The sequence below is a fragment of the Arachis hypogaea genome, chromosome 20, assembly GCF_003086295.3.
Source record: "Arachis hypogaea cultivar Tifrunner chromosome 20, arahy.Tifrunner.gnm2.J5K5, whole genome shotgun sequence".
Taxonomy (NCBI): Eukaryota; Viridiplantae; Streptophyta; class Magnoliopsida; order Fabales; family Fabaceae; genus Arachis; species Arachis hypogaea.
In genome coordinates, this window is record NC_092055.1 from 58,301,330 (window position 1) to 58,325,738 (window position 24,409).

At 41.8% G+C, this 24,409-nt stretch overlaps 1 non-coding gene across 1 annotated transcript; it reads left to right on the top strand.

Moving 5' to 3' along the window:
- The first annotated feature begins 1,943 nt into the window (after positions 1 to 1,943).
- On the top strand, positions 1,944 to 2,050 carry LOC112788292 (small nucleolar RNA R71). Its single transcript, XR_003195661.1, has one exon. It is a non-coding gene; the product is annotated as a small nucleolar RNA R71 (small nucleolar RNA).
- Positions 2,051 to 24,409: the final 22,359 nt, after the last annotated feature.

Here is a 24,409-nt window from a genome sequence, read left to right on the forward strand (position 1 = left end):
TCTATAGAGATCTTCTTGTTCCTCCACCTCCTTGGTACCTTCTTCTTTGTTCCTTTTGATGTTGCCTTGCTCTTTGTGACCTCCTCTTCCAAATAGGTTTTGTTGCTGGTCTCATATAGCTCTGGTGGTTTAGGTTCCTCCTGATTTTCTTTGAGCTGTGACAGCTGCTGATTCCCTTGTTCCTCAACTAAGGAGATTCCCTGATGTGCTGGTTGTGCTTCAGTACTTTTTTCTTCCTTCAGTATTTCACTGTGATCTTTGCTTGGTTCTTTGTTCTCTTGATCTGTTTCTTGTGAGGGCTTGAAAACATTGAAGGTGAGTTGTTCATCATGGATCCTCAAAATTAGCTCCCCTCGCTCCACATCTATAAGTGCTCTGGCTGTAGCCAGGAATGGTCTTCCCAATATGATTGGGTGCAGGTGACTCTCTTCCATGTCCAAGATGACAAAGTCTGTGAGCAGGAAGTATTTTCCAACCTTCACTAGCACATTTTCAACCACTCCTACTGCTTGTTTTTGAGTTTTGTCAGCCAGCCTGATAACTACATCTGTGGTATTATCTCATTGATCTGTAGCCTTTTCATAAGTGATAAAGGCATTAAATTGATGCTTGCTCCTAGATCGCAAAGTCCTTTATCAAACATTGTTTCTCCTATGGCACAAGGGATGTAGAAACTCCCTGGGTCCTTCCTCTTTGTAGGCAGCTCTGGTTGAATGAGAGCACTGCACTCCTTATTCATCACTATGGTTTGTCCTCCCTTGAGTGAGCTTTTCTTGGTCAGCAGTTCCTTCATATACTTAATGTATGAGGGCATTTGTTGGAGGGCCTTGATGAATGGTATGTTTACATGGAGAGATGCAAACATGTCAAGAAACCTTGAGTATAGTCTCTTCTCTACACATCCATTTAGTAATTGGGGAAAGGGTGCATAGAGTCTCAGCAGCTCCTTCTGTGTCAGCTCTTTCTGTGTAATTATGGTTTCTTGATGATTCTCTCCATGCTTTCCTGCTGAAGTATCTTCAGGTTGTTCTAATGGGTTGTTCAGATCTTCCTCAGTCTCCTAATCACTTATAGTAACCATCTTGCAATCTTCCCATCTGACTTTCTTTGCTTCACCTCTCGGATTTTTCTCTATGTCACTTGGGAAGCTATCAGTAGGTTTGGGGATCTTCTCAGATAAGTATCCCACTTGAAATTCCAGCTTCTTGATGGTGTCTCCCTGGTTCTTGATACTGGCTCACACCTCCTCTTTGAACACCTTGTTATCTTGAATCTCTTTGCATATGCTTTCAAGTATATTCTCAATCCTTGAGAGTCTATCTTCAGATGATGATGAGTTGAGGTTGGATGGGTGAGTTGGGTTATTTTAGTTTTGATATGGATGTGGAGATGTGTTGTTAGGGTGGTGTTGATATGATCTCTGTGTAGAATATTGGTGAGCTGCATGGTTTTTGGGGTTGTGACGTCTTTGATCTTGGCTTTGATCTTGTTGATTTCTCCACCCAAAGTTTGGGTGATTCCTCCAACCAGGGTTTTAGGTCTTGGAGTATGGATCATGGGTCTTCCTGGGTGAGTTTCCAATGTAGTTGGCTTGTTCTTGCTCATCCTCTGCCTCTGCATTCACTCCCTCTTGGGTTGCTGATGAGGTGGTGATTGCTGCTACTTGGTTCCTCTCCATCTTCTTGGTGAGGTCAGCCAGCTGCTTGGTGATAAGCTTGTTTTGGGCCAGCAGTGCATCCACATTGTTTAGCTCCATCACTCCTCTAGTGTTGCCTCTTTCAGAAGCATAGAAATAGTCATTCTCTGCTACAGTCTCAATGACATCTATGGCTTCTTCAATGGTCTTCTTCTTGTTCAGAGATCCCCCTGATGAGTAGTCTACTGTCTTCTTTGATTCATAAGAAAGGCCTTCATAGAAAATGTGCAGCTGCACCCATTCATTGAATATATCTGGTGGACACCTTCTTGTCAGGTCCTTAAACCTCTCCCATGCTTCATATAGAGTCTCACCATCTTGATGCCTGAAGTTTTGCACCTCAGCTCTCAGCCTGTTGATCCATTGAGGAGGATAGAATCTTGCCAAGAACTTGTTCACCACCTCTTCCCAGGTTGCTAAACTCTCCTTTGGGAAGGATTCCAGCCATTTAGATGCCTTGTCCTTGAGTGAGAAAGGGAACAGAGGTAGTCTATAGGTGTCAGGATGAACACCATTAGACTTCACAGTATCACATATCCTCAGGAAGATGGATAGATGTTGATTGGGGTCTTCTTGGACACCTCTTCCGAATGAACAATTGTTCTGAACAAGGGTAATGAGCTGTGGCTTTAGTTCAAAGTTTTTGGCATATATGGTTGGCCTTTGGATGCTACTTCCACAATTTCCTGGGTTTGGATTGATGTACAAACCCAGAACTCTTCTCTCTTGCCCAGCATGATTTGCTAGACCTTCTCTGCCATGGTTGTGAGCTTCTTCTTCATGATGGTTCTCCATATTCTCGTCCATATCTGGTTCAAAGCACTCCTCTTCTTCCTCAGCACCAACTACTCTCTTTCCTCTTGCTTTCCTCCTTAATCTAAGGAAGGTCCTCTCAGGTTCAGAATCAAAGGAAGTTGAAGCCCCGCTTCTTCTCCCTGTCATACAACCAACAAGGCACAAGCAAGGAAATAGATGCAGAAAGTAATTTCTACAGAAATGCTGTTAGTGTGAGTGATGCAATATATCAAACAGTTAGTAGGTTAGTGGACTGAATTGTAAGCAACTAAGAAAATGGGTAGGGGGAAGGGAAGAGAAAAACTGAACAGAAAGTAAATTACTCAAATGAACTTAAATCAAACAAAAAAAATGCTCAATCTAGTTATCCTCCAATTTAATCATTGTTGATACAAAATCAATCCCCGGCAACGGCGCCATAAACTTGATGCACGGAAACTTGTCTCTCAACAATTTTCCTTCAGCAAGTATACCGAATTGTCGTCAAGTAAAAACTCACAATAGAGTGAGGTCGAATCCCACAGGGATTGATTGGTCAAGCAACTTTAATTAGAGGAATGTTCTAGTTGAGCGAAGCAGAATTTGATTTGAGATTTGCAAAAAATTAAATGGCGGGAAAGTAAATAGCAGAAAATGTAAATTGCTAGAAATAAAGAGTTGAATGTAAATGGCGGAAAGTAAATTGCAGAATCTTAAATGGGAATGGGCAAGATGCTCATAAAAGTAAATTGTAGAAATTAAAGAGAATGGGTAAGATCAGAAATGGGGAATTAATTGGGCTTAGGAGATGTTGCATTCTCTGGATCAAGTTCATTTTCATCTCTTCCTCAATCAATGCGTTCATTGATCTCCTTGGCAATCTTAAGTGATCGAATTACATTTCCTTATCAAGTGTTGGTAGAATTATTGTCACCATATCCATCCAAACCCAATTTGGTCCAACATGAGAAAGCATTTCTAGCATGATCTCTTCATTTCTCTTCCAAGGTTCAGAAGAGATCCATGTATGAATAGCTTCTTTTCCAAGAAAACTACCTAATTGGATGAAGATTGAAAGCTTTCTAGTAAAATCAAGAGAAAAGATAGAAGAAGAATAATGAAAACTAATATTGATCCATCAAATTACAACAGAGCTCCCTAACCCAATGAAAGGGGTTTAGTTGTTCATAGCTCTGGAAATCGAAAACAAAGATGGAAAATACATTATGAAAAGTAAAACTAGAAGTGCAGAGAAAGTAAAATTATACAGAGAGTAGTTCTCCAATTTCCAACACCCCCCAAAAAGCTCCTCTTTAATTCGAAACTACCCCTATATATACTACTCTTTTGATCTTCTAGTTGGTTCTTCAAGTCTTGGATATGGGCCTTTGGATCTTGAGTTTGAAGCAGTTATCCTCTTCAGTGGGCTTAGCTTTACTTGCAGAGAGAAAGTGTGAAGTAGGCAAGGTGTTTAGCTCAGAACGTTAGTGGCGTTAACGTTAAGTTAGAGTGTGGGTTTGAGAACGTTAGTGACAATCACCTTTTTCACTAACGTTCCTAACCCAGGGATGATCCATGTTAACTTCAACGTTAGTGGCACCAACGTGACTACTAACGTTGCCTCTTGGTCCTTCGCACACGTTATTGGGACTCACCTTTCCCAGTAACGTTGAGAGTCCTCCCTTCCCTCTACGTTAGAGTCCACGTTAACTTAGTTAACGTGGCTCTTAACGTAGGCTTGCCAATCCTTCGAGAACGTTAGTGACACTTACCTTTGTCACTAACGTTCCAAGATGCCCCTACTTCCCACGTTGGAGTCCACGTTAACTAGGTTAACGTGGTGTTGATAGCCATCTCCAACATTAGTAACAAAGGTGAGTGTCACTAATGTTGGCTCATCATCTCCTTTATCCACGTTAGCTTCCACATTAACTAAGTTAACGTGGGAGCTAACGTTGCTCATAGTGGCTTGTGGTGGTACATCCCAACATTAGTGACAAAGGTAGGTGTCACTAACGTTGGCGATCACTTGCTTTCTCCACGTTAACTTCCACGTTAACTAAGTTAACGTGGCAACTAACGTGGCTCATTGTGGCTTGGCTAACGTTAGTGACAAAGGTGAGTGTCACTAACGTTGGCTTCTCTTTTGCTTCCCAACGTTAGAGTCCACGTTAACTAAGTTAACGTGGCTCTTAACGTGGCCACTTATGAGCTTGGTCCAACGTTAGTGGCAAAGTTGAGTGTCACTAACGTTGGCCTTATTTCTTTCTTCCACATTAGAGTTCTCGTTAACTTAGTTAACGTGACTCTTAACGTGGGCTATGATGGCTTTCGAGGACGTTATTGGCGATTACTTTTCTCATTAACGTTGCAAGCTAGCTCCCATTCCACGTTAGTTGTCACGTTAGTTAGACTAACGTGGCTGCTAACGTGGTTCTTCCTTGCTTCCTTTGTCCTGAAATCAAACAATAAAGTGCATCAAAGTTCTAATCCTAGTCATGAGAGATGCATCATCCAATTTGTCATATAATTCATGCAAAATTCTCATGAAATCATGTAAAGCACACCATGTTTGCTTGAATCAAGATGTAACTGAAATTTTACCCAAAGCTTGCTTATTTCCTAAGAAAATGCATGAAACTACCCTAAAACAGTAAAGAAAAGGTCAGTGGAACTGGCCAAAATGCCCTGGCATCAAAGTGCAACAACGAGCGGAGAAATACATCAACATGGAAGAAAATTCTCGACTAGGAGAAACCTCAAAATCCGGATTTACCTACCGAGACAAAGACAAAGAGTCCAAAAAGAAGGAAGATCGACAAGGGGAAAAAATTAAAAAATATCATAATTACACCCCCTCTTAGGGTGTCCCTGGTGGATGTTTACAAAGAAGTCTGCCACACAAAAAATACCCCCAGCTCAACCACTCAAAGGCAAAAGAGGAGGAGGAAACTGGAATGAATATTCTGAATACCATCGAGTCTGTGTGCACTCCACCAACGAATGCTTGGACTTAAAGAATGTCATAGAAAAATTAGTGAGAGAAGGAAAACTAGATCGGTATCTGGCCACCTGGGACGATGAACAAAGAAAAAGGAGAAGAGACGAGGAGGTTGGACGAACCGAGCGATCACCTCGTACACCAGAAAGACATGTCCATATGATACATGGAGGATTCGCAGGAGGAGGAATCTCCAAATCATCTCGCAAAAGATATCTCAAAGAAGTATATCATGTCAGAGGAAAGGAGGAAGCACTCGACATCCCCGCAATTACGTTTACCAAGGAAAATGCATCCGGCATCATCTCAGGACACGACGATCCCATTGTCATCACCATCATACTGGCAAATGCAAATCTCCATCGCACACTGATAGACCAAGGGAGCTCCGCCGACATCTTATTCAAAACTGCCTTCGACAAGCTCGGCCTGGAAGATAAAGAACTCAAAGCATATCCAAACAGCCTATTTGGACTAGGAGACACTCCAGTGTAACCATTGGGATACATCCCGCTACACACAACCTTCGGAAAAGGAAACCAATCCAGAACACTCAAAATAGACTACATCGTGGTCGACGTGAGTTCAGGCTACAATGTCCTAATAGGTCGGACAATATTAAATCAACTCGGCACAATAGTCTCAACTCCACATCTATGCATGAAATTCCTAACTGCAGAAGGGATAGCTACGATAAAAGTAGATCAAAAGATGGCGTGCCGCTGTTATAACGAAAGTCTAAACCTCAGAGATAAAGGAGAAAAATTCCACACAATCGAACTTGGTGGAGTTCAGAGGCGAGAAGAACTCCGTCCACAACATGAAGGTGAAGTAGAGAAAGTCTAGATCGGAGACATCCCGGACAAAACAACCAATATTGGCACGATTCTAAAAGGAGACATAAAAGAATCACTCGTACAGTTCTTACGAGACAACGTCGACCTCTTTGCGTGGAAGGCTACAGACATGCCAGGCATAGGCCTCGAGTTAATGTGTCATAAGCTTGCAGTCTACCCTGGATCTCGGCCGGTACAACAGATACGTAGAAAGCTCGGACTCGAAAGATCCCAAGCTGTGGTAGAGCAGGTACAAGCTCTACTGGAGGCAGGATTCATAAGAGAAGTCAAGTACCCACTATGGTTAGCTAATGTCGTCTTGGTGAAAAAATTAAACGAAAAGTGGCGAATGTGCACCGACTATACAGATCTCAACAAAGCCTGCCCAAAAGACCCTTATCCACTCCCAAGTATCGACGCTCTGGTAGATGCCTCCTCCGGATATAAATACCTCTCATTTATGGATGCATATTTCGGATACAATCAAATCCCCATGTATCCACCCAATCAAGAAAAAACCTCGTTATTAACACCAAAAGCAAATTACTGCTACATTGTGATGCCTTTTGGTCTCAAGAACGCGGGAGCTACTTATCAAAGGCTAATGAATAAAGTCTTTTCAGATCATATCAAAAAAGTCATGGAAGTCTATGTGGACGACATGTTGATAAAGACACAAAGTAAAGAGACATTATTGTCCGACTTGGTCCAAGTATTCGACACTATAAGGAAGCATGGCATGCGACTCAATCCTGCAAAATGCACCTTTGCAGTAGAAGCTGGCAAGTTCTTAGGTTTTATGCTCACACAAAGAGGAATTGAGGCAAATCCGGATAAATGCCAGGCCATACTCAACATGAAGAGCCCAACTTGTGTCAAAGAGGTACAACAACTCAACGAAAGATTGGCAGCCTTGTCCAGATTCCTAGCGGAATCAGCGATAAGATCTCTTCCCTTCTATGCTACTCTAAGGAAAGGAAAAAAGTTCGAATAGACAACAGAGTGCGAACAAGCCTTCCAAGATTTCAAAAGATTTCTAGGACGGCCACCTATCCTTTCTCTGCCACGAGAAGGAGAACCACTCATATTATACCTCGCGGTAGGAAGTCAGGCGGTAGCCTCAGCACTAGTTCGAGAAGACGACAGTGGGCAATGACCCGTATACTTCATCAGTAAAGCGTTACAAGGATCCGAGCTGAACTACCAAAAAATAGAAAAGTTTGCCTATGCTCTCATACTAACATCTCGACGACTTCGCCCGTACTTCCAAGCTCACACCATTAAGGTTCAGACAAACCAGCCCATAAAAGGGATATTGCAGAAGACAGACCTAACAAGCGGAATTTTACAATGGGCAGTCGAGTTGTCTGAGTTCGACCTTTAATATGAAGCTCGGACAGCCATCAAATCACAATACTTAGCCGACTTCATTGCAGAATTTACAGACACCCCGAAAACCCCCACAGAATGGAATCTCTATGTGGACGGTTCCTCGAATAAGACTGGAAGCGGCGCAGGTGTGATAATTGAAAGTAATCAAGGAACCCAAATCGAACTCTCTCTCAAATTCGGGTTCCCTGCCTCAAACAACCAGGCGGAATATGAGGCACTACTAGCTGGTTTAAAGCTGGCTAAAGAGGTCGGAGCTCAAAAACTCATTATCTTCAGTGACTCACTGGTGATCACTTCACAAATAACGGAGAGCTACCAAGACAAGGACCCCACTATGAAAAAGTACCTGGGTAAATCCAGGGAACAACTCGGAAAACTCCGGGAGTATGAGATACGTCACATACCCCGCGAACAAAATGCCCGGGCTGATACACTCTCAAAACTAGCCAGCACCAAACTAGGAGGCAACAATAGAAGTCTCATCCAGGAAATACTTCAGAACCCGTCAATCTCGGAAGAGGAAAAAGTCCTAGCCATAACAGGTCTAGATCAAGGATGGATGACTCCTATAATTAACTACCTCAAAACAGAAATACTTCCTATAGAGGAGAAGGAGGCAAAAAGGATAAAACGGGAGGCACAATACTACACTATCATAAACAATACTCTTTACAAAAGAGGAATTTCAACACCCTTGTTAAAATGTGTACCGACTTCCAACACGAGGGAAGTTCTGGAAGAAGTACACAGTGGCATCTGTGGCAATCATCTCGGAGCACAAGCGCTCACCAAAAAAGTACTCCGGGCAGGATTTTATAGGCCAACTCTACAAAAGGAGGCCACAGAGTTCGTAAAGACATGTCTCCCATGTCAAAAATATGCCAACTTTCACATCGCCGCACCAGAGGAGCTCATCAGCGTAACCTCACCTTGGCCATTTGCAAAATGGGGACTCGACCTTTTCGGACCCTTTCCTCAGGGATCGGGACAAGTTAAATTCCTCATAGTAGGGGTAAACTATTTCACAAAGTGGATCGAGGCAGAACCCCTAGCTAACGCTACTGCTCAAAGAAGTCGAAAATTCCTATATAGGAACATTGTCACAAGGTTCGGGGTTCCATACTCCATCACCACAGACAATAGCACCCAATTCACAGATGCAGGCTTCAGAAAATTAGTAGCCGACTTGAACATAAAGCACCAGTTCACTTCCGTCGAACATCCCCAGGCCAATGGAAAAGCCGAAGCTGCCAATAAAGTCATATTGGCTGGGCTAAAACGGAGATTACAAGACGCAAAAGGAGCTTGGGCCGAAGAGCTCCCACAAGTCCTATGGGCATATCGAACAACGCCACATTCCACCACCAAGGAATCGCCCTTCCGATTAGCATACGGGATGGAGGCAATGATCCCAGTGGAGATCGAGGAAGGGTCGCATAGAGTGGTCCATTACAATGAGGAAGCCAACTCCCAACTTCAAAAGGAAGAGCTCGACCTACTTCCTGAAATCCAGGAAAGAGCTCGGATTAGGGAAGAAGCACTAAAACGTCGAATGGCTTCCAGATATAATCAAAAGGTAGTGCCAAGAGGTTTCGCTGAAGATGATCTCATCCTAATCCAAAATGATATTGGAACAACTCGACCTGGAGAAGGAAAGCTGGCAGCAAACTGGAAAGGACCCTACCGAGTCATATAAGTACTTGGGAAGGGCTACTACAGACTGTCCGAACTCGAGGGGCGAGAGCTTCCCAGATCATGGCACACCTGCAACCTAAGAAGGTACTATAGCTAGGAATGGTAAGGGATCTCAGCACAGGGTGTACTCTTTTTCCTGAAAAGGTTTTTTAATGAGGCACAAAGTTGAGATCCACAAATTATCCGACTTAAAAGGGTAAAAAATCCAGATGTACATATTTGCATTTTCTTTCAAATAAAATATGTTAGACGTTCTACAAGTTTTCAAGACGCATTAATCTGAAACATTCATCGCACGATTATAAAGCAACAGATCGGCAGAAAGTGAAAGTAAAATTCACTGCACGATCACGATAAAGACCAGCAGAGATGAAAACTAAAATTCATCTCATGGTCGACTAAACAAGGATTGAATTCACCTTCTACAAATTGGCAAAGATGAAAACAGAATAATGCAAGAAGTTACCGAAAGTGATCCGGAGAAAAGACCTGACGAGGTCTTAATGGATTGCTAAATAATAACTTAAAGACTGGCCGACGTTAAGAAGTCGGACCAAGTCAAATCAAGTTATAAGTAAACCCTGGAAAGAGGTCTGGCCAACCCTATAAAAGAGGATTACTTTAACTTAGAAGGGCCCGACATGATGAAGTCGGCCCAAAACATAAAAGTTAAAAAAGTAATCCCTAAAAGAGACCTAAACAAGGTCCAAGAAAGAGGATTACAAAAATAACTTAGGAGGGCCCGACATGACGAAGTCGGCCCAAAACATAAAAGTTATAAAAAGTAATCCCTGAAAGAGACCTGAATGAGGTCTAAGAAAGAGAATTACGAAAATAACTTAGGAGGACCCAACGCGAGGGAGTCAGCCCAAAACGTAAGGTAATCCCTAAAATAGACCTAAGCAAAGTCCAAAAAAGAGGATTACTAACAACTCGGACAAACCGACATGACAAAATCGATCTCCCGAACGAGGTCCAAACAACACAAATTACTGGAAATAACATCAAGCAAAGAACCAAGCCAACCCAAAGAGGTCAGACAATGAAAAGTTCCAACATTCCCAAAAAACTAGAAAGGTGCCAAGACGAGTGCAGACAGACATGATATAAAAACTGCTAGCTAGAATAACGGCAAGCTTCAGAGGCCACTAAAATCAGCCCCAAAAGCTTGAAAACTGCTTTGTTTTTCAAAATAAAGTTGCTAAACAAGAAACCAAGAAAGTGTCAACAGTCAGCAAAATACCATTTACAAAAAATAAATAGTTCAAAAAGCCCACAGACAGGGCCATACACAAATGTACCAAGAATAACTAAAGAGGATCCAGAGGTTTCCCGGAAGCTGCATCAACATGGGGCGAAGGAGGACGAGTCTGGAAGGGCACAGCATCCACCGTCCTGTCATCTCGATTCAATATCTGACAATCAGGCTCGGGCTCGGGATGACTAACCCCAGCAGGAGGAGCTGAAGAAGTCGGTACAACAGTGGCTTTGGCAACCGGCACAGGCAGAGGTTCAACATCGTCGTCATCAAGGTTGTCAGGGACAATCTTGCCCTACTTCACGACATTGTCCAGGCTGAAGAGAGTAAGGTCGACCTCAGGAGCAAGAACTCGAACTTGCTCCTTCAGGTTCTCATAAGCAGCATTTACGCTGCCCACAAGGTGACCCTGGAGCTCAGCATAGCCAACCCGGGCAGACTCCAACTCTTCCCTAAGACGCATTACTTCACGGTAGGATGTGACATAGCTGTGCTTGTGCCTCAATGCCGTGTCCTTAGCCAACCTCACAGAAGCCACCAAAGCAACAGAACTTGCCTTCTCGCCCTCCAGCTCCTTCTCCAACTTGGCCACCTTCACTTGAAGCTCCTCCTTCAAACCTTTCATTCTATCAAACTCCCACTTAGCCTCTTCCATAAAGGCCTTAGTAGCATGGAGGGGAAGATCTTGGACAGTACGGTACATAACAGCTCCCATATGTGCCATCTTTATGCTGAAGAGAGACGTCGTCAGTAGGGATGGTACCATAAGGACCAATCTACTGATCAACAAACTCAACCGCATCAAAATCAGGAGCGTCGAGGTTGAAAGGCTCAGTTGTCTTCTATTTTTTGTTTGGAGGAGCACCAGAAGTAGCCACAGAAGCTGGTGGAGGATCGACCAAACGAACCCGAGGAGTAGGGATTACCTTTCTCGCCCTCGGGGAGCTCGGTACGGCCGGCTTCGACTGAACCTGGGACGACCCCTCCCCGGCCGCCTTGGCCGAGATGTTTTCAGCTGTAGAAGCCTTCCTTGCCCTTTTGAAGGCCTTCATAGATTCATTATTTTTATCATCTCTGCAAGAAAAATACAACAGTAAGGAACCAAGTCACAAATCAGAAAAGAGCTTGCAAATAATATGGGAGCAGACAAAAGAGAAGAATAAAAAAATTAACTACCCAGCTCAGTTCGGAGGAGAGAGGGATTGGTTAAAAATTTCTTTATGTCGAGATGGGGAGGCTCCCCCCAGTTTTCTTCCAGAACAGTCACGAAAGCTTGCTCAGCCTCATCCAACATTTTCCATGTATATCTAGATACCCTCACATCCTTTTGCCATTCCAAGGGAAAGGCGGGCTCGTCATTTTCATCCAGAAAAAAGAGCCGAGCTCCTTCAACAGCTCGGACCTTAAAAAAGTAATTTTTAAAATCACAAAAAGATTCATCAAACATGGAGAAAACCTTTTTTCCCTGGGAAGCTTGGAAAGAAACCCAAGCGGCCTTCTTCTTAACTACCCCAGGCTTTGTCAAAACAAAAAGATAGAAGAAAAGGGATTGTAAAGCAGGAATACTGAATCCATGACACAACAATTGAAAGATTTTTATGAAACCCCAGGAATTGGGGTGAAGTTGGGAAGGAGCAACATTACAGGACCATAACAGGTTGGTCTCAAAATCGGTAAAAGGAAGAGTGATATTCATTTCACTAAAAAAGAAGTCGTAGGCATAGAAAAAAGGGCGCTCTCCAGTAATTCGGGTAGAGAAACAGACCCTCTCCTCAGAACTCGGAGATACAATCTCATAGTTCTTTTCATCACCTCCATTACCACACATCTTATGAAATTGCCTAAGTTGCTGACAGAACTGAGAGTCAACCAACGAAACACACAAAAGAACCATAGAATCCACCCAATCAGCCATGCCCTCAGGGACTTGGGAAGATGTCTCAACAATATTTTTGCGAGAAGACATGAGGCCAACTAATCTCACAACAAGAAAAGAAGATCGGATTACTAAAAAAATCTCGGACGAAGGACAAAACAACTCGGCTAATATGATTCAGACGACACAAACAACAAAAGGAAAACCCCAGGACCCACACAGAAGGTCCAGGGGCATCTTTTGGAGGAAGTCAGGGAACAAGGATTCAGAAAAGCCTACAAAACTAACCAGAAAAACCCTTTCTAAAGTGAAAAAGAAAGCAGCATCCCAGAAAGCTACAAATCATACAAAACTGAAATAGCTACCTTCCGAATTTACAGTCTTAGCTTATCAGCAAGCAAAATGGCAAAACATATGAAGAAGAAGTCATCAAAGACGCCACCTTTTTCAGGAAAATGAAAATCCCCCAGAATAAGCAAAATAACACGAAGAAATAATCGTTATCTTTCACAGAATTCTTCAGCAAAAGCTATCAGCGTCACAAAAGGAACAATCTTTCGAGAAAAAGCAATGTGAGCCCCAGAAATACAAAGGGACCATTTCAAAAGCAAGAGAAAACCCTCAAACAGCAAAAAAGCAGGCGCACAGTAATACGAAAGAAGAAAAAAAAACGAAAGAAGCACAAAGAAAGAAAAACCAACCTGAACGAAGGAAGAAGCTTCGAAGGAGATGAAAATGGAAAGACGGAATCGCCCAGAAAATTGCCGATTGACGCCGCAATGCAAGAAAGGCAAAATTTAGGCGAAAGCAGAAAGTGAGAGAGTGAAGGGAGAAGTTACAAAGAAAAACGAAAGAAGAGAAACCGTTTCTGTGTGCAAAATTCAAATTAAAAAGCCAAGGGAAACGGGGCAATTAAAACCAATTAATGAAGGTATTAAACCCTCGCACGTTCCCAAGAACAGAGCGCTGATATAAAAGCGCGCGCTCTCAGAGGAAAAACGTTCCACATTCAAAAACTCTACAAAAAAGGAAGTCGATAAATGCTCGAGTTCGGCTTCACCAGAAAAGGATCGAAGTCTAGGACTCGACCTCAAAAAGGAAGACCGAGCTCAAGCAGGGGCACTGTTCACACCCTGGGTAGAGCTATCCGATCCGGGATGTTCAGTAACAAAGCGACCGACCTCTTCAGGTCAGGCTATCCGACCTCTTCTCAAAGAGCTCAGTCAAAGCGATAGGAAAGCCCAAAAAGGGGCCCAACTCAAGGAATACGACCCAAATCCAAAGGCATCCCAAGCCTATAGAGAGAAGGGCGGTTCCCTTGAAGATAAACTGACCTCACTCAAAGATAAGATAAGATAAGATAAAAATAACTAACTTATCTTATCTAAGAAGGTCACTCCACACTATTATAAATACACTGGAGCACCCAGGTATAACTCATACTATGATTCTACCAAAAACCTTCTTAATACCCTTGCTAACTTAAGCATCGGAGTCCCTTGCAGGTACCCCCCACCCTCCGGTGACAAAAGAATCAGCATCACAGCCAGTCCAATAAGCCAGACACGTCAGCACCGACCAGCGTAGAAGATCTCATCCGAGATCTACCTACAGTTTCAGGTAACCCTCGGAACAGTCACCCACGCGTACGCGTGGGTCTAGATTGTGCTAAACGCACAGTGCCCGCGTGATGTTCGCGCAATACTCGGGTTTTTGTACCAGAAGTCCCAATATGGCATACGGCGCGTACGCGTCGGCCACGCTTACGCGTGGCTCGTCAAAGTTTTTTTTTAACAGAAACAGGGCACTCTCTTAATCTACAAGAATTTTAAAACAATCAAAATTCAAATTTAATAACAAATATTTTTTAGATTTTGAAATATTTTTTCACATACAAAACACACAAAACTTACACTTCAAGAAAAATATAATTTAACAACAACTATTCTAATCATGACATGAATTTAACAAACAATCTATCAATAAAAGCAAAATGTATAAGAGTATAGAAAATAAGAAAAACTACCTACAATTGCAACTCAATTCATTCATTGATTATATATACAAGAGAATGGAAAGAGGTTACCATGGTGGGGTGTCTTCCACCTAGCACTTTCATTTTAAGTCCTTAAGTTGGACATTTAGGAGGCTCCTTGTCATGGTGGCTTATGCTTGTGTTCATCCTTGAACCTCCAAGAATGCTTGTTCTTCAATTGGTTGTCAGAATTTCCAACCATCTTCACCAAGCTTGGGTGAGGTTCTTCCCAAGATATGAGCTCCCAAAATTGGTTTTCATGTTGTGATCCGGGATCCCATATCTTATTTTCACACCCATCTTCTAATTGGTCATCATTGTTCCATCGGGGTGGTAAGCACATGGAATTCTCCTTTGAGCATCCAAACCTCCTCCTAGACCCAAACAATTTAGCTTTACGCCAACCATTGCTCCTAAACCTTGAGCTTCCAATCTTGATGAGCCTAACATTATTATTCCAACCACTACACAATTTTCTCCTACTCTTAACTCCACAAAGAGCTCTAAGTTGCCCATCATTTTCAATCAAACCATATTCAAGTGAGAAAACAAGGCTTAAGGATAAGAATTTTATCCACTTGAATGTTGTGTAGGATGGTGACTTAGGAAGTGGTGGTTCCAATGATCTTGCAAGCTCCACTCCCTTGTACTCTTCTATGATTACCTCCACCTCTTTACAACCTTCCTCAACTTCAAACCCTTCCTCTTGGTGGCTCTCTTCTAATTCAACCTCTTCTTCATTGTTCACCAAGGGCATGGGAGGTTGTGCATCTTCTTCTTGACCAACCTTTTCCAATCTTTCATCATTCATACTATGCCTTGGATGTTGCACATTATCCTCCTCAATACTAAATTCAAGCTCATTGGAAGAAAGTTTAACAACTTCCACAAGATCATCAACAATATCACTTGGTGTGGAAGTGTTCTTGATAAACCACTATTTTATGGTTTATATTGTGTTTAATTGTGTGGTTTTATCATGATCCTGACCCACTTATTCAATAAAATAGCATGGAATTATATTTCCTTCCTGAAATTATTACATGAGTGAAAACTGCTTCCTAGAGACTTTTAATTGTACATTTTACTTCTCCTTTATTCCATTCGATGTCGTGATCTATGTGTTAAGCGTTTCAGGCTTTATAGGGTAAGAATGAGTTGGAGATTGGAAAGGAAGCAAGCAAAAATGGAAGAAACACAAGAAATTGAGGAGATGACCAGCGAGAAGCAACGCGGCCGCATGGGTGACGCGACCGTGCGGAGAAGATCAAATCGCAGTGACGCGGCTGCATGGATGACGCAACCGCGCGAAATGGAAAAGTAAGAGCGACGCAGAGGCGTGGACGACGCATCCGCATGGCAAAGCAGAAACGCGAATGACGCGTCCGCATGAGCGACGCGATCGCGTGACCTGCGCGATCTGCATAATTTACAGTTTCGCTGGGGGCGATTTCGGGCCCTATTTTGACCCAGTTTTTGGCCCGGAACAGCAGACTAGAGCCAGAGAACATGCAGAAACCAAAGACAACATTCATTCTACACAGTTTTAGTTTTTAGATCTAGTGTTGCTACTCCTCTAGGTTTTCTCTCTACACATTCATAGTTCTTAGGATTTTAGTTTTCTCTTTCTTTTTTTGGCATTGGAACACTGAGAAGAGTTATTACCTCATCAAGACTTCGTCATTCTAGTTCGTTTTCTTTACTTGGTTTAGTCTTCCATGTTCCTTGTTTTGTTTAATTTTACCATTGGAATATTCTTAGGATTATTTAATACAAGGATCACTTTTATTTTTAATTGACTATTTTAACTTTATTTACAATGTCTTTCTTTAATTCCTTTTTATATGCTATGAATTTTACATTCACAATGAGCGAGTAGTTCCCTAACTTGATGGGGAATTGATTGAAAGGAACCCTTGAGTTGGAAGACTTGAAAGAAAAATTGCAATTGGGTTTATGGTTGGATTGCCTCCTAATCACTAACACCATTCCCTTTTTATTAAGTGGATTGCAACTTGTGAACGGACATAGCATTCCAACTTGTTTGACTTTCCTTCACCTAGCGAAGGATAACTAAACAGGATAACCTTTAATTGTCAATTAATCCTGAAATTCATTCCAACAATAATAGGGATTCCAACTAATCAATTCCCAGTCAAGGCTTTTATTTACATTATTCAAATTTACCAATTTAATTTCCTGTTTGCCCAATTCAAACCTTTTTTTGAAAACCTCTGATTAATAAAATAGCACACTTTTCTGCGACTCGTTGGGAGACGACCTGGGATTCATACTCCCAGTATTTTAAATTCAATTTTCTGTGACACGTTTCTAAATTGAGGAGCAGATTTCTGGCAAGTTAAGAACTATACTTACAACGTAAATGTTTTAACAATTTTTAATTTGCCAATTTCTGCACACCATCAATTTTTGGCGCCGTTGCCGGGGGGTTGCAATAGAGTGCTAAAGTTATTAATTAGAATTTATTTATTTGCATTTTATTTTATTTTGCTACTATGAGCTGCCTGTTTCTTTCGTCAAATGACGTGTTCACTTCCTGATCCGCGCTTGCTAGTATTTGATCCTGAAATTGAAAGGACTATTTCACGAATAAGGCGAGCTCGGCGTCAGTTAGTCTGCTCTGAGGGCGATCTGAAAGTGAACTTGAGGAAGAAACCAACTCCCGTTCTACTGATTTGGTTGATTCACGTGTAGACGATATGGCAGCTAGGAGAGTTACCATCCAGGAGGAAGGAGCCCCTGATTTTACAATGCAACCATTTCAAGCACATCACCCAGCGGTGGCTACAGATTTTGAAATAAAGACCGCACTGCTCAATTTGATGCCCAAGTTTCATGACTTACCTGCTCAAGAGCCCATCAAGCACTTGAGAGATTTCCAGGCAGCCTGTTCTACTGTCAGGCGAGATGGTACAGATGAAACTTCAATTCTGCTGAAAACTTTCCCATTTTCTCTTGAGAAAAAGGCAAGAGAGTGGTACTACACTCAACCCCTAGCAAATGTATCCAACTGGGATATGCTCAGAAAAGAGTTTTTGGAGAAATTCTTTCTATCTGAAGTTACTGATAAACTGAGGAAAGACATTTCCACAATTGATCAAGATGACAACGAGACGCTCTTTGAATATTGGGAGCGCTTCAATAATCTTCTAGAAGCATGCCCCCACCACATGATTGACAAGATAGTATTGCTCAGCTACATCACACAGGGTATGAGGCCCCAAGATAAGACCACATTGGAAAGTGCTAGCAATGGGTCTATGAAGAAGTACAAGACCACTGATGAGGCATGGCAATTGATCAGCGACTTAGCTGAATCTACTAGGAACCACAGACAGAAGCAAGGCCGTTCAAAAGCCGTTGCAGAAGTATCCTCTAGCATAGAGACTGCTGCTCTAACTCAGAGTATCTGTGAAATGACCAACTTGCTGAAGCAAATGCAATTGAATCAACAACAAGTTCAGCAAGCTCAACCTCCTTCACCACAGCAAGGCCAACAGTTAGTCCTACAGAGAGCCTGCGGAATTTGTGCAGATTATAGTCATTATACTGATGAGTGTCTACAGCTCCAGTAGGAAGATAACACCGTGGCAGCCACTCATAATTTCTACGACCGCCCCAACCAAGGGTACAATCAAGGTGGCAACTACAGCCATGGATGGCAGGACAATTCAAACCAGAATTGGAGGGACAACAATAACAGAGGAGGCAGAGATAATCAGGGAAATCAGAGGTGGAATAATAATAACAAGAGGTAGCAGAACCAACCTTATAGAGTACCTCACCTGAGGCAATCCCAAGGACCACAGAATACCCAACAGCAGACCTCTCAATTTACTCATTCTTCTTTATCTCCTAATGAAGAGTTACTACAATCTTTTGAGTGAAGGCAACAGACCATGGAAAATAACATTATGAATAACATTAATGCCAGTCTGAATGGTCTGACCTCTACTTTGCAAGCTCTTGTTTCACAGATTGGATCAATGCAAAATTTCAGTAACCAACCTTCAAGCTCCACTGGAATCCCCTCTCAACCATTACCCAATCCAAAGGGAGGCATTAATGCCATCACCCTGAGGTCCGGAACCACACTGCAGGAGAGGAATCAGGAGGAGCTAAGCTCACCAGAACACGCCTCAGCTGAAGAGGTAGTAGAAATAGAAGATGTTGAAGAGGAAGAAGATATACAGGACATAGCTGAAAAAGAAGAAGTCCAACCACAGGAGGAAGCACCGAGAGGCGTAGACACTGTAGAAAACACTACTCCTATTCCATTTCCACAGCATGCAAGGAAGCCCAGGAAGCAGCTGGAACCCGATCCCAAAATGGTAGATATTTTCAAAAAGGTTGAGGTAATCGTTCCTCTTTTTGATGTTATTCAACAAGTACCTAAATATGCAAAGTTTCTAAAAGATTTATGTATACATAAAGACAAAATTAGTGAATTAGAAACTATTCCTTTAGGTAGTTCTATATCTGCTTTAATGGGAGGATTACCTGAAAAGTGTAGTGACCCAGGTCCTTGTATAGTTAGTTGTACTATTGGTGGAGTAGTAATTTATGATTGCATGTGTGATTTAGGAGCATGTGTCAGTATAATGCCTTTGTCCATATATGATATTTTGAGGCTCCCTCCCTTAATAAGGTCGGCAGCTCGTTTTGTGTTAGCAGATAAAAGCATTATTACAGTGGCTGGAGTTGCTGAAGATGTTTTAGTGAACATTAAAGGGCTTACATTTCCCACTGATTTTTATATCTTGGAAATACCCCATAATGACTCGGATAAGCCATCATCAATCCTACTTGGAAGACCATTCCTGAAGACATCAAAATTCAAATTGGATGCTTTTTCAGGAACATACTCTTTTGAAATAGATGGCCGCACAGTAATCTTCAATCTGAATGGAGTCATAAACAACCCTCCAGAAGATCATTCTATCTTCCAGTGTGATGTCATAGATGAAACTGTAGCTGCAGTTCACAAGGAAGAATTAGAAGAGAGGCACACTGGACAAGGTCCAAGTGTGGGGACCCTCTTAACTGACAATGAGGGCACTTCGCCATTTTCACAAGCTCCAGATAATCCAGAGCCTGCCCATGATCAGAAGTTAGAGTTGAAACCCCTCCCTCCACATCTCAAATATGCTTATCTTGAAGATGAGTAGAAGTTTCCGATTATCATTGCAAGGGAACTTACTTCTCAACAAGAAGAGCAGTTACTTGATGTACTGAGGAAGCACAAGAAGGCAATTGGGTGGAGTTTGGCAGACATAAAGGCATCAACCCTCAAGTATGTGAGCACAGAATATTTTTAGAAGAGGGAGCAAGACCTGTCCGTCAACCCCAAAGGAGATTGAATCCCACTATCCTGGAAGTTGTCAAAAAGGAAGTGACTAGACTATTGGAAGCAGGTATCATCTATCCCATTTCAGAGAGTGAATGGGTTAGCCTAGTACAAGTGGTGCCCAAGAAGTCTGGAGTCACTACAGTGAAGAATGAGCATGGAGAGCTCATGGCAACTAGAGTTCAGAATGCTTGGAGAGTCTGCATTGATTACAGGCGTCTCAACCAAGCAACCCGTAAGGATCACTACCCACTTCTATTTATTGATCAAATGCTGGATCGCCTGTCAGATAAATCACATTATTGCTTTTTAGATGGTTACACAGGTTATTTCCAGATTCATATAGCTCCTGAGGATCAAGAAAAGACCACTTTACATGTCCTTTTGGGACTTATGCTTACAAACGAATGCCCTTTGGATTGTGCAATGCACCAGCTACTTTCCAAAGGTGCATGATGAGTCTTTTCTCTGATCTTATTGAGGACTGTATGGAGGTTTTTATGGATGATTTTAGCGTTTATGGTGATTCTTTTAGCCTTTGCTTAGATGGATTATCTAGAGTATTAGATAGATGTGTTAATACAAACCTTGTATTGAATTTTGAAAAATGTCATTTTATGGTAAAACAAGGGATTGTACTAGGACATGTGGTATCTAATACTGGCATTTCTGTAGACCCAGCAAAGGTGAATGTTATTTCTAGTTTACCTTACCCCTCTTCTGTGAGGGAAGTCCGTTCGTTCCTTGGCCATGCAGGTTTTTACAGGAGATTCATAAAGGACTTCAGTAAGGTAGCACTTCCCTTATCCAGATTACTACAGAAGGATATTGAGTTCGAGTTCGGTGAAGATTGCAAGCAAGCGTTTGATAAGCTGAAGACCGCACTGACTCAAGCTCCAATTGTAAGAGGACCAGACTGGAGCCAGCCGTTTGAAATCATGTGCGATGCTTCCAACCATGCAGTAGGAGCAGTGCTAGCTCAACGCGAAGGTAAGGACCCTTTTGTTATTGCTTATGCGTCTAAGACCTTAGACACTGCCCAGTCCAATTATACTACTACTGAGAAAGAGCTTCTTGCTATTATTTTTTCTCTGGATAAATTCTGAGCTTATTTACTTGGTACTAGAGTAGTAGTGTATTCAAACCATGCAGCTTTAAAGTATCTATTAGCCAAAAAGGAGTCCAAACCAAGACTTATACGTTGGATACTGCTATTACAAGAATTTGATTTAGAAATAAAGGATACGAGTGGTAACCAGAATTTAGTGGCAGACCACTTGAGTCGCTGATGCCAAGGCATCTTAGGCTAGTTTCACTAGTATTTTTCTGTTAGTTTTAGTGGTTTTATGCATTTTCTTGAGCTTAAGTTAACCAAGAATGGTTAAAAGAATAACAAAGCAATGAACCATCCAAACAATATGATTTTGATGCAAATTCCATGAGTTTTAGTTATATTACTTGAATGCTATGAATGGAAGATTTCTCATGAAATTTTGCAAGACTTTGATGCATTTGTTTGGATGATTTCAGGGAAGAAGAGGCTAAGCAAGGAAGCAACAAAATCAATAAAGGAAGCTTGAATATCACATGTGGAGTTTAAGTTCCAGTTTAAGCCTAAACTGGAGCTTAAACGCCAGAATCATGAAGGCTAAGAAATGCTGGAATTGAAGTTTAACCTCCAGTTTGACCTTAAACTGGAGGTTAAACGCCAGAATGAAAAGTCTCACCAAAGAAGCATTCCACGTTTAACCTCCAGTTTGACCTCAAACTGGAGGTTAAACGCCAGAATGATAATGCCACTCAGGAAGGAGTTCCACGTTTAACCTCCAGTTTAACCTTAAACTGGAGGTTAAACGCCAGAATGGGAAAAGCACCAGGGAGCCATTTCCACGTTTAAGCTCCAGTTTGACCTCAAACTGGAGCTTAAACGTGTTCGACCAAGTTTTCTCCTCCAGGGTTGCTCTCTCCATTTCCACGTTTAAGCTCCAGTTTGACCTCAAACTGGAGCTTAAACGTGTTCGACACCTCCAGGGCTACCCTTCTAAGCTTCCACGTTTAACCTCCAGTTTAACCTTAAACTGGAGGTTAAACGTGTTCGACCTCCAGGGCTGCCCTTCCTATATCCACGTTTAAGCTTCAGTTTAACCTTAAACTGAAGCTTAAACGTGTTCGACTACATGACTCTCCAGGGCTGCCTTCTTCCATTTCCACGTTTAAGCTTCAGTTTAACCTTAAACTGAAGCTTAAACGTGCTTCTACAAAAGGCCTCACTGGAAGTGTCTGGCGTTTAAGCTGCAGTTTAAGCTTGAACTGCAACTTAAATGCCACTCTTGGAAAAGGTTTCTGGACCAAAAATATTGTGGTTTAAGTTAGTATTTGAGCACAAACATTAACTTAAACTTATTCTGGTATGAAACCCAATTGAATATCATGGTTTATGGGATTGGGCCTGAAGGATTGATGAGTCTGAAATTTCAATTTATTGAGTCATGTGCCATTATTTGATTATCACTAAGTTGGCTCAATGAATGTTACAGAATTTGGATCAGCAGCCTCATCAAGATTATGGATCATAAACCCAAGGCAAAAGGAAAGCAGGGAGAGGCCTCAAAGCCCAAGAAACACAACAGAAGCTCAATATAGAAAGTGTATAAATAGGATAGAATTTAAGTTAGAAAGGACTTTTACCTTCACTTTTAGCTAGTTTTCATATCTTTGTAATTGAATTCAGAGCTATGACTCACTAAACCCCCTTTCATTGGGTTAGGGAGCTCTATTGTAATTCAATGAATCAATAATAGTTTATCTTCTTCTTCAATCTTTTCTCTTGAATTTTGTTAGAATGCTTCTCGATCTAATTCCATTGGGCAGTTGTCTTGGGGAAGAAATTACCCATAATTGGAATCCTTCGGAACCTTGGGAAAGGAATGGAGGATTCATGCTAGAGAAGCTTTCTCACAGTGAATTGGATTGGGGTTTGGATGGATATTGTGACATGTAATCCTACCAAATTGTGGTTCATGAAACTGTGTGGTATAATCAGTGATCGAGCATCATCTCTTCTTATGAACATTTAAACCAAGGGATTGGGAATTTGTTCATTTTTAGAGAGAATTGGTGAGCCAAGGGATTGGGATCCAATCATATAAGATTGCCAAGCAAAATTCAATGAACGCATTGCTTGAGGAAGAGATAAACATGTTTTGATTCGGAGATCTCAATATCTCCTATAACCCAATGAATCCCCCAATTCTGATTACATCTTCTCTTTACATTCTGCAACTCAATTCATGCAATCACCCCCATTCCCTTTTAATTTCAGCAATTTAGTTTCTGCTCTTTAATTCATGCAATTTAAGATTCCGCCATTTCAATTTCTTGTCATTTACTTTTCCCGCCAATTTTACATTCCGCAATTCTCATCTCAATCTTGATTCCGCTCAACTAGAACACACTTCTAATCCGAATTGCTCACTCAACCAATCCTTGTGGGATTCGACCTCACTCTATTGTGAGTTTTTACTTGACGATAACCGGTGCACTTGCCGGAAGGAATTTTGCCGATCGTGCAATTTCCTAAATCGTAGCATAACTAGTTTATGCGCATCAAGTTTATGGCGCCGTTGCCGGGGATTGGTTTTCGATTGACAATTCTCCAATTGGAAGTTAACTAGATTGAGCATTTTTTTTGTGTTTTGATTAATTCAGTACAAGTTACTTGTTGAATTTTAATTTCTGCACTCTGTTACATGCTTTCTTTCTTTATGCCTTTAAATTCAAGCAACTAACTCACTGACTCACTAACTGTTTGAATTAATTCCTCAATTGCTCTAACCATACTCTTCCATTAACCAAGAGTATTTCATTTGTTTGTGCATGTGCTGTGTTCTTGTATGACAGGTAGGAGAGGAGAGACATCAACTCCTCCATATACCGAACCAGAGAGGACCCTTCATAGACTGAGAAGGGAAGCAAGAGGGAAGAGAGTAGTGGGAGAAGAAGAATCTGAAGGAGAATCTGAGGACAATTTTGAGGAAGCTTTAGATCTCAACATGGATAGAGAAGTTCACAACCATGAGAGAGCTGATGGAAACAATGCCATTCCTGAGAGGAGGGTTCTTAGTTCATACATAAACCCAACCTCTGGGAATTGTGGTAGCAGCATCCAGAAACCACCCATTCAGGCCAACAATTTTGAACTCAAACCACAGCTAATATCACTTGTGGAGAATCATTGTTCATTTGGTGGAAGTGCTAATGAAGACCCAAACCAACATCTCACAAAATTCCTAAGAATTTGTGACACTGTGAAGTCCAATGGAGTCCAGGAAGATGCATATAAACTGCTTTTGTTCCCATTTTCACTTAGGGACAAAGCAGCTAAGTGGCTGGAATCATTCCCAAGGGGGAGTCTAACAACATGGGATGAGGTGGAAAGCAAGTTTCTGGCACGTTTCTACCCCCCACAAAAGGTCAAT